This window comes from Symphalangus syndactylus, chromosome 12 (assembly GCF_028878055.3).
Source record: "Symphalangus syndactylus isolate Jambi chromosome 12, NHGRI_mSymSyn1-v2.1_pri, whole genome shotgun sequence".
NCBI lineage: Eukaryota > Metazoa > Chordata > Mammalia > Primates > Hylobatidae > Symphalangus > Symphalangus syndactylus.
Window position 1 is genome coordinate 21,964,566 of NC_072441.2, and position 6,932 is coordinate 21,971,497.

The window sequence follows — 6,932 nt, forward strand, 5'->3', positions numbered from 1 at the left end:
CCCAGGCTGGAGTGCAATGGCTATTTACAGGCACAATTCTGCTATTAATCAGCATCAGAACTTTGACTTGCTCTATTTTCAACTTGGGCTGATTCATCCGTCCTTAGATAACCTGGTGGTTCTCTCCTTCCAGGAAGTTCCCATATTGATGCCAAGCTTAGTGCAGACACCTGATCAGCATAGCACACTACAGCCCCAAATTTCTGGGCTTAAACAATCCTCCCACCTCAACCTTCCAAGTAGCTAGGACTACAGGTGCATGCTACCACACCCAGTCTCATACGGTATTTTTAGAGGAATTACTAAAAAATAAACAAATAAATATAGCTATCAAGTCAGAAGAGGAATTAAAATAAAAGAATAAATTTTTCATTATTCAGCTCCCACTATAAGTGAGAACATGTGGTGTTTGGTTTTCTGTTGCTGTGTGAATTTGCTGAGGATGATGGCTTCCAGCTCCATCCAGGTCCCTGCAAAGGACATGATCTCAATCCTTTTCATGGCTGCATAGTATTCCGTGGTATATATGTACTACATTTTCTTTATCCAGTCTATCATCGATGGACATTCGGGTTGATTTCATGTCTTTGTTATTGTGAATAGTGCTGCAATGAACATACACATGCACACAGGGAGGGGAACAACACACACTGAGCCTGTTGGCGGTGCAGTGGGGAGAGGGAGAGCGTTAAGAAAAATAGCTAATGCATGCTGGGCTTAATACTTAGGTGATGGGTTAGTAGGTGCAGCACACCACCATGGCACATGTTTACCTATGTAGCAAACCTGCATGTCCTGCATGTGTACCCTAGAACTTAAAATTAAATAAATAAATGTTTAGCACAAAAAAGAGTAACGGAGGAACATAGGAGCAACAAGAACAAAAAGATGAGATGAACAGAAAAACAGCAAAATGGCCTAACTTTTCTAGCACTTGATGGTTATATTTAGTGTGAATGTACTAAATATTCTAATCAAAAGTCAGATATTGTCAGACTGGATAAAAAAGCAAGATTCAATTTTTGGTTTTTACTTGAGATGTGCTTTAAATTCAAAGACACAAATCTCGTCCAGTGAATTTCTTACTTTGGATAATCTCTAGAAGTTCCATTTGGGTCTTTTTCACATTTTCAAATTCTCTTCTCCTTATGGCTACATTTTCTTCTACCTTCTGAACATATGGAGTTGTTGTGATGTTCTTATGCACTAGTTTCATCATTGATATCATTTTTGCATCAGTATCTATGGATTGGTTTTTGTCTATGTTTTGGGATATTATTTTACTGCTTCTTTGCATGCCTCATGGTTATTTATTTTTTTTCTCAGATACTGGGCATTGTGAATTTATGTCGCTGGTGGCTAGATTTTCTTGTATTCTTTTAATAATGTTGTACTTTTTTCTGGTATGCAGTTATTTGGATAACGGTTGGATCCTTTCAAGCTTGCTTTTAAGCTTTGTGGTTTTGAGTCCACAGCAGCCTCTAGTAAGGTTTTATGCTGACTATTAAGATGTTTTACTTCTTAGTTTCCTACTGATGCTCCATATATCATGAGACCTGTTCACTCTGACTTGTGGAAGCAAGAACATTTCCCAGTGCTCTATGAGATCCAGGAATTGTTCTGCCTACTCCCTTCTGGTAGGTCTTTCGCTGACCTCAGGTTATTGTCTCTCACTCCCATTTATGCCTAGTGTTCCATTAATGGAACGCTAAGCATGTGGGAGTTATTTATATGCTACTGCTCAATGTCATCACCAAGGTCTGATTTTTCAAATTCAAAAAATTGCAACCTCAGGTATAAATGGGTTAAACAGATCATTCTGCAGCTCCCCAGAGCTCTCCTGTACAGCTCCCTCCTCTACAGTTCTCTGCTCTGTAAATTGCGGCTGCCTTGTTCTCCCCTAACGCCAGTCTGCTTTCTTCATTACCACTGGATTTTGTTTGGGGTTCGGTTCTCCCTTCAGGGGCAAGCTGGTGCAATTACAGAGCTCACCTGGTTTGTTATCCTTCACTCAAACACCACAGTCCTGCTCTGCCCGTTGTCCAATTTCCAAAAACCACTGTTCCACGTATTTTTCTAGTTATCGAGTGAAGGCAGAAGAGTAAATTTGCTCTCTGTTCTAACATGTTGCCCAGAAGCAGGAGTTTCAGTTCTTTTGCTTTTTAAAAATATTTTTATAATATTTTTAAATTGGGGGTATTTTAAGATTGTTTTAAATGCACAGTAAATAATACTGTAAGTTGGGGTTGTTTTTTGGTAATTTTTTCTCCATTCAAGGTACTATTTATTTATTTTTCTACAAGTTTCTCCTTTAATAAGGGCTTGTTTATTTTGTGGGGAAAAGGCCCCAAACATCAGGCTGTTCACAAAAATAACCCAGAGCATCAACTTTAGAAAACTGTCTTGAGACTATTACACGGATTCTTTTTAGAGGATGCATTTGACATGCCAACTCTCATTCACAAAAATACACTGTTACATTCGTGCTGCACTGCCCCACACAGCATGCGTATGTAGGGCATAATCCACATACTTCCAACTCAAAGCTGCCCTCCAGTGCTACTGAACTAAATGAGATTTCCTCTGCAGTTAGGGAAGCAACTGCTGAACTCATGTATGAATGAAAAGAACCGTTCTCCTGCATAACAAGAGATTATTTTAGAGACAGTTGATAAAAACCATACATCCTTTTAATCGATAAGTCATAAAGAGGTATCAAAATTAAAAGCAAAAATTACAGGGTGAGACTTAACAAAACTACTAGGAACCTCAAAGGAAGTGATAATGAGACCAGGCTCAGAGCAATATGAATTAATGAACATGGTAAGGACAGGGATGGGGAGAACAGTGAGCATGTGCTGAAGACACCAGGGGAGAGGGTCAGGTGAGGAATTTGATCTTAGACAGCCGCCTAGGTAAAGAAATAATGGCATAGGATTTCTAAACCCCATCATGTGCTTAAGAGTCATTCTCAGTTGGATGCGGTGGCTCACACCTGTAATCCAGCACTTTGGGAGGCCGAGGTGGGTGGATCACCTGAGGTCAGGAGTTCGAGACTAACCTGGCCAACGTGGCAAAACACCGTCTCTACTAAAAAAAAATACAAAAATTAGCTGGGCATGGTGGCACACGTCTGTAATCCCAGCTACTTGGGAGGCTGAGGCAGGAGAATGGCGTGAACCTGGGAGGCAGAGCTTGCAGTGAGCCGAGATTGCGCCACTGCACTCCAGCCTGGGTGACAGAGCAAGACTGTCTCAAAAGAAAAAAAAAAAAGTCATTCCCGCCATTGGCGCTGTCTCTGTCATCCTCCCCTCTCTCAGCCTCTTTTTCATCATCCTTGATTATCTCCAGTTGGTCACCCCCACATTCAGTATCATTGTCATCCAGCAGGTCCTTCTCCTCAGCAGAGTCATCTGCAGCCCCTCAGATTCCATCTTCACATTAGTCTCATCTTACTTCACGGAGCTGCTGCTCTGCCCATCATCTGACTTCACATTCTTCAACTCTACTCCTTGCTGGCTCCCCTCGTTTTCAAATTCCTCCAGATTTTCCAGTTCAGAATCCACTTTTTGTTTTATCTGAGTCACTTCCTTCTTACGGCCTGAAGTTCATCTCCTCTCCATTTGGAAGATCCCCACTGCCCACTCTTAGAATTGAAGCCACTTTTGCCCCTTTGTGAGGTGTTTCCTGATACATGCTGGCGTTTTGAGGGTGCTACAGCCCAAGCACTAGGAGGAGGAGGAGAAGCATGTGCTGGATCACTGTGCGACCTGTCATAATAATCCCACTGAAAGTCACAGACCAAGTCAAAAGAGGAGCCATACATCTCCGCCGCAGATCATCTCACGCCGGCTTCTCCTCAGTTCACTTCCAGCTCTGCAGCCAGATTAGTATCTAAAACTTGGCCGGCAATCATTCTGCCGTCCCCTCCTGCCACAGTAGCCCGGGTATTTCTCTCACGAACACAGTGAACAGAGGCAAAGCCCTTATGAACAGAGCCACCCACAGTTTTGCCATACTTTGAAAAGATTACTTCCACATCAGACTTCTTGATCACGAGAGTGTTGAGATTCCCAATGAATAGTCTGGGGTTCATGGAGTGAGGATTTGACTTGTTGATAACATTGCTAGCCATTACGTTTGATGGGAAGGTTTCTCACAAAGCCAAATACAGGAGTGGGAAGGGAGATTCTGTGTCTCCAACTCCAGGGTTCCATGTGGAGAAGCCAACTGCTGCTTGAGGTCAATGACGTGGTCACAACCCCTAGGTATTCATCTCAAAGTTTACTTATAAAATTCATCTTCATTGGTCTAACTACAATTCGTTCATTTTGCTGCTGTATAATCTTCCATTGCGCGAATACACCAAAACTTACTTATCCTTTCTTTTGTCCATGTTTGGATTATTTTAATTTTGTGCTATCAAGAACAAAGATTAGTGCTATTAGGAGTATTTTATATATGTCTCCTAGTAGGCATATTTAAGAATTTATCTAGGTTATATACCATGAGTGAAATTACTGGGTTTTAGGGTAGAAAATGTCCATTTTTTAGGATAATGCCCCCCCCACCTCCCCCCCACACCTCCCCCCGCTTTTCATTTTTTAATCTACTAGGCTACTTTTGCTTTCTCAAACTCTTCCTTTACTAGCTCAGGGCCTTTGCACAAACCATTTCCTTTACTTGAAACACTTTTCTCACTTGCCATTTACAAAGCTTGCTTTTGCATTCTTTAGATATCAGCCTAATATCATATCCACAGAGAGACCTTCTCTGCTTACCCACCTGAAAGCAGATTGCCTCACTTTATTCTTCATCATAGCACCCAGTTCATTTACAGCCTCTGTCTCTCACCAGGCTATAAGGCTCAGGAGTGTAGGAACAGTGGCTATCTTGTTGACCATTGTTTATCTAATGTCTAGCTCAATGCCTGGGATGCGGTAGGCATTTAAGAATATGTTTTCTGGACGAATGAATACATAAGCAAACTAATGAAAGACATTATTATCTTCATTTTACAAATAAGGATATTGAGGTTCAGGGAGGGTTGTATAACACAGCGACATGATACAGATAGTAGCTGAAGAAGCCAGGATTTGAATATAGGGTCTGTTTTTCAAGGCTTTGGATAACATAATTAAAGTGACAGAATTTTCCAATAGTTATAAAGGTGATCTCTCTGTTAATTTCTGGAACCCCTTCAACATCTTGTGTTCCAGGACTTTGGGGAATTTCTTAAGCAGAAACTAACTAGAATTCATCCTTAGGCTATTGGGCATCTCTTACTGTAGCATGCTAAACATAGGCATTTTATAGATTGCTGCCACGTCGCAGTAGAGTTTCTACGCAAGATGGAGAAGGGGCATACTTGGATATATTCCACAAATTAAACTTGGACTATTTCACAGACTTAGTGTCAATCTTATCTGTGCCTTAAACATAACCTAGAATGAGTTATCATGAGTTTCTTGAGTATAGAAACCATGTCCCTACATCTTGGTGTCCCAGATGTCTAGCAGAGTATCTAACTTACAGTGGGGCTCAACACCTATCGGATGAGTGAAAAGTAGCAGAAGCTGGATTATCGGGGTGACACCATTTCACCTTAAAGGTAAAATAATGCAAATGAGATTATATGCACATGTATTTTATGGAATATATAAAAGTATATACATAGATATATGAATGAAGTAAAATGAGATAATAGCATATTCTGAAGACTATTTCAGAAATGAGCATTATAAGTTATGGAAAAATTAAGTTACACAACAAACCAGCATATCCTGGGCATGAAGAGTATTAAAGTCATGGAATTATTGGTAAAATTCTCCTATAAAGTAGAAATAAATACAACCACCTACTACACACACAGACACACACACACACACTCCAAAAAGAATTCCAGCAAATGCAATTGTGGTAGAGACAAGAAAGCACAACTAAAATCTAAGTGATAGTATGAACCATTATGTTAGTTATTGTTATAGAAGGCTATGTGGCATCATGGCTAAAGACAGGGGGATGAGCATCAAAACTCAGTTCAAACCCAGCTCTGTCATTTTGTACTATAAGAACGTGGCAAATTACAACTCTGAGCTTCAGTTTTCTCATCTGTAAAGCAAGGACGATAACACTTCATACTTTATCAGGAAGATCAAGTGAGACAATAGGAATGTTGAAAACGGTCGTAGGCACATGTTAGGTGCTCAGGAAATGAGTGTATTACTATTGTCCTCGTTTTCATCATCAGTATCATCATCGTATTGGCAATTTGAGCAACACATTCTAATGGTCATCTTGTGGAATTAGAGATCTATCATGTCTGTGACAGTACAGAAAGTTTTTATTCTATATACTTGCCATTGCCTCCTTTTTCTACTCAAACAATAGACCATTGTAAAGTACTTGGCCAACTGAATTGATCTGTTATGGTAACAGTTAATGCCAAACACATTAGAAATATAAATACTAATCCTACTCCAGGGGAGGAATACTAAGTCCTCATGATTATGGAGCATAGAAGATTTTGATCAACAATTAAAACAAACAAACAAACACAAAGGTTTGAGAGTGGGAGAATTACTCTCTTGCACAGTATAGACCTGCAGCTGAATCCTTGAAGCCAGATATCTTTCTGAGCAGCAGTTTCTTGATTTATAAATTGGGAACATACTCACCTGTTAAGATTTCTGTGAGGAGTAAATCATATAATCTCTGCTAAATTACCTAACAGAGCACCCAGCACAAAGTGATACTAAAAAATAAAAAACGAAACAACAACAACAAAAAAACAGTGGTCTACTCTTTCTTTCCCAAACTTTTCGAGTGTTCTAAAGACTTGGTAAATGGAAGCTAAAAAATCCTTTTTGAGAATAAGAGTCAGCTGGATGAGAGTGGGAGAGTTTTGTTGGAGGACTTAAAAGTCTTCCTGT

General features: G+C 40.1%; 1 pseudogene; it reads right to left on the reverse strand.

Annotated features, from left to right (window-relative positions):
- Nucleotides 1-2,720: 2,720 nt before the first annotated feature.
- Nucleotides 2,721-4,135, reverse strand: LOC134734604 (heterogeneous nuclear ribonucleoproteins C1/C2-like; annotated as a pseudogene).
- Nucleotides 4,136-6,932: the final 2,797 nt, after the last annotated feature.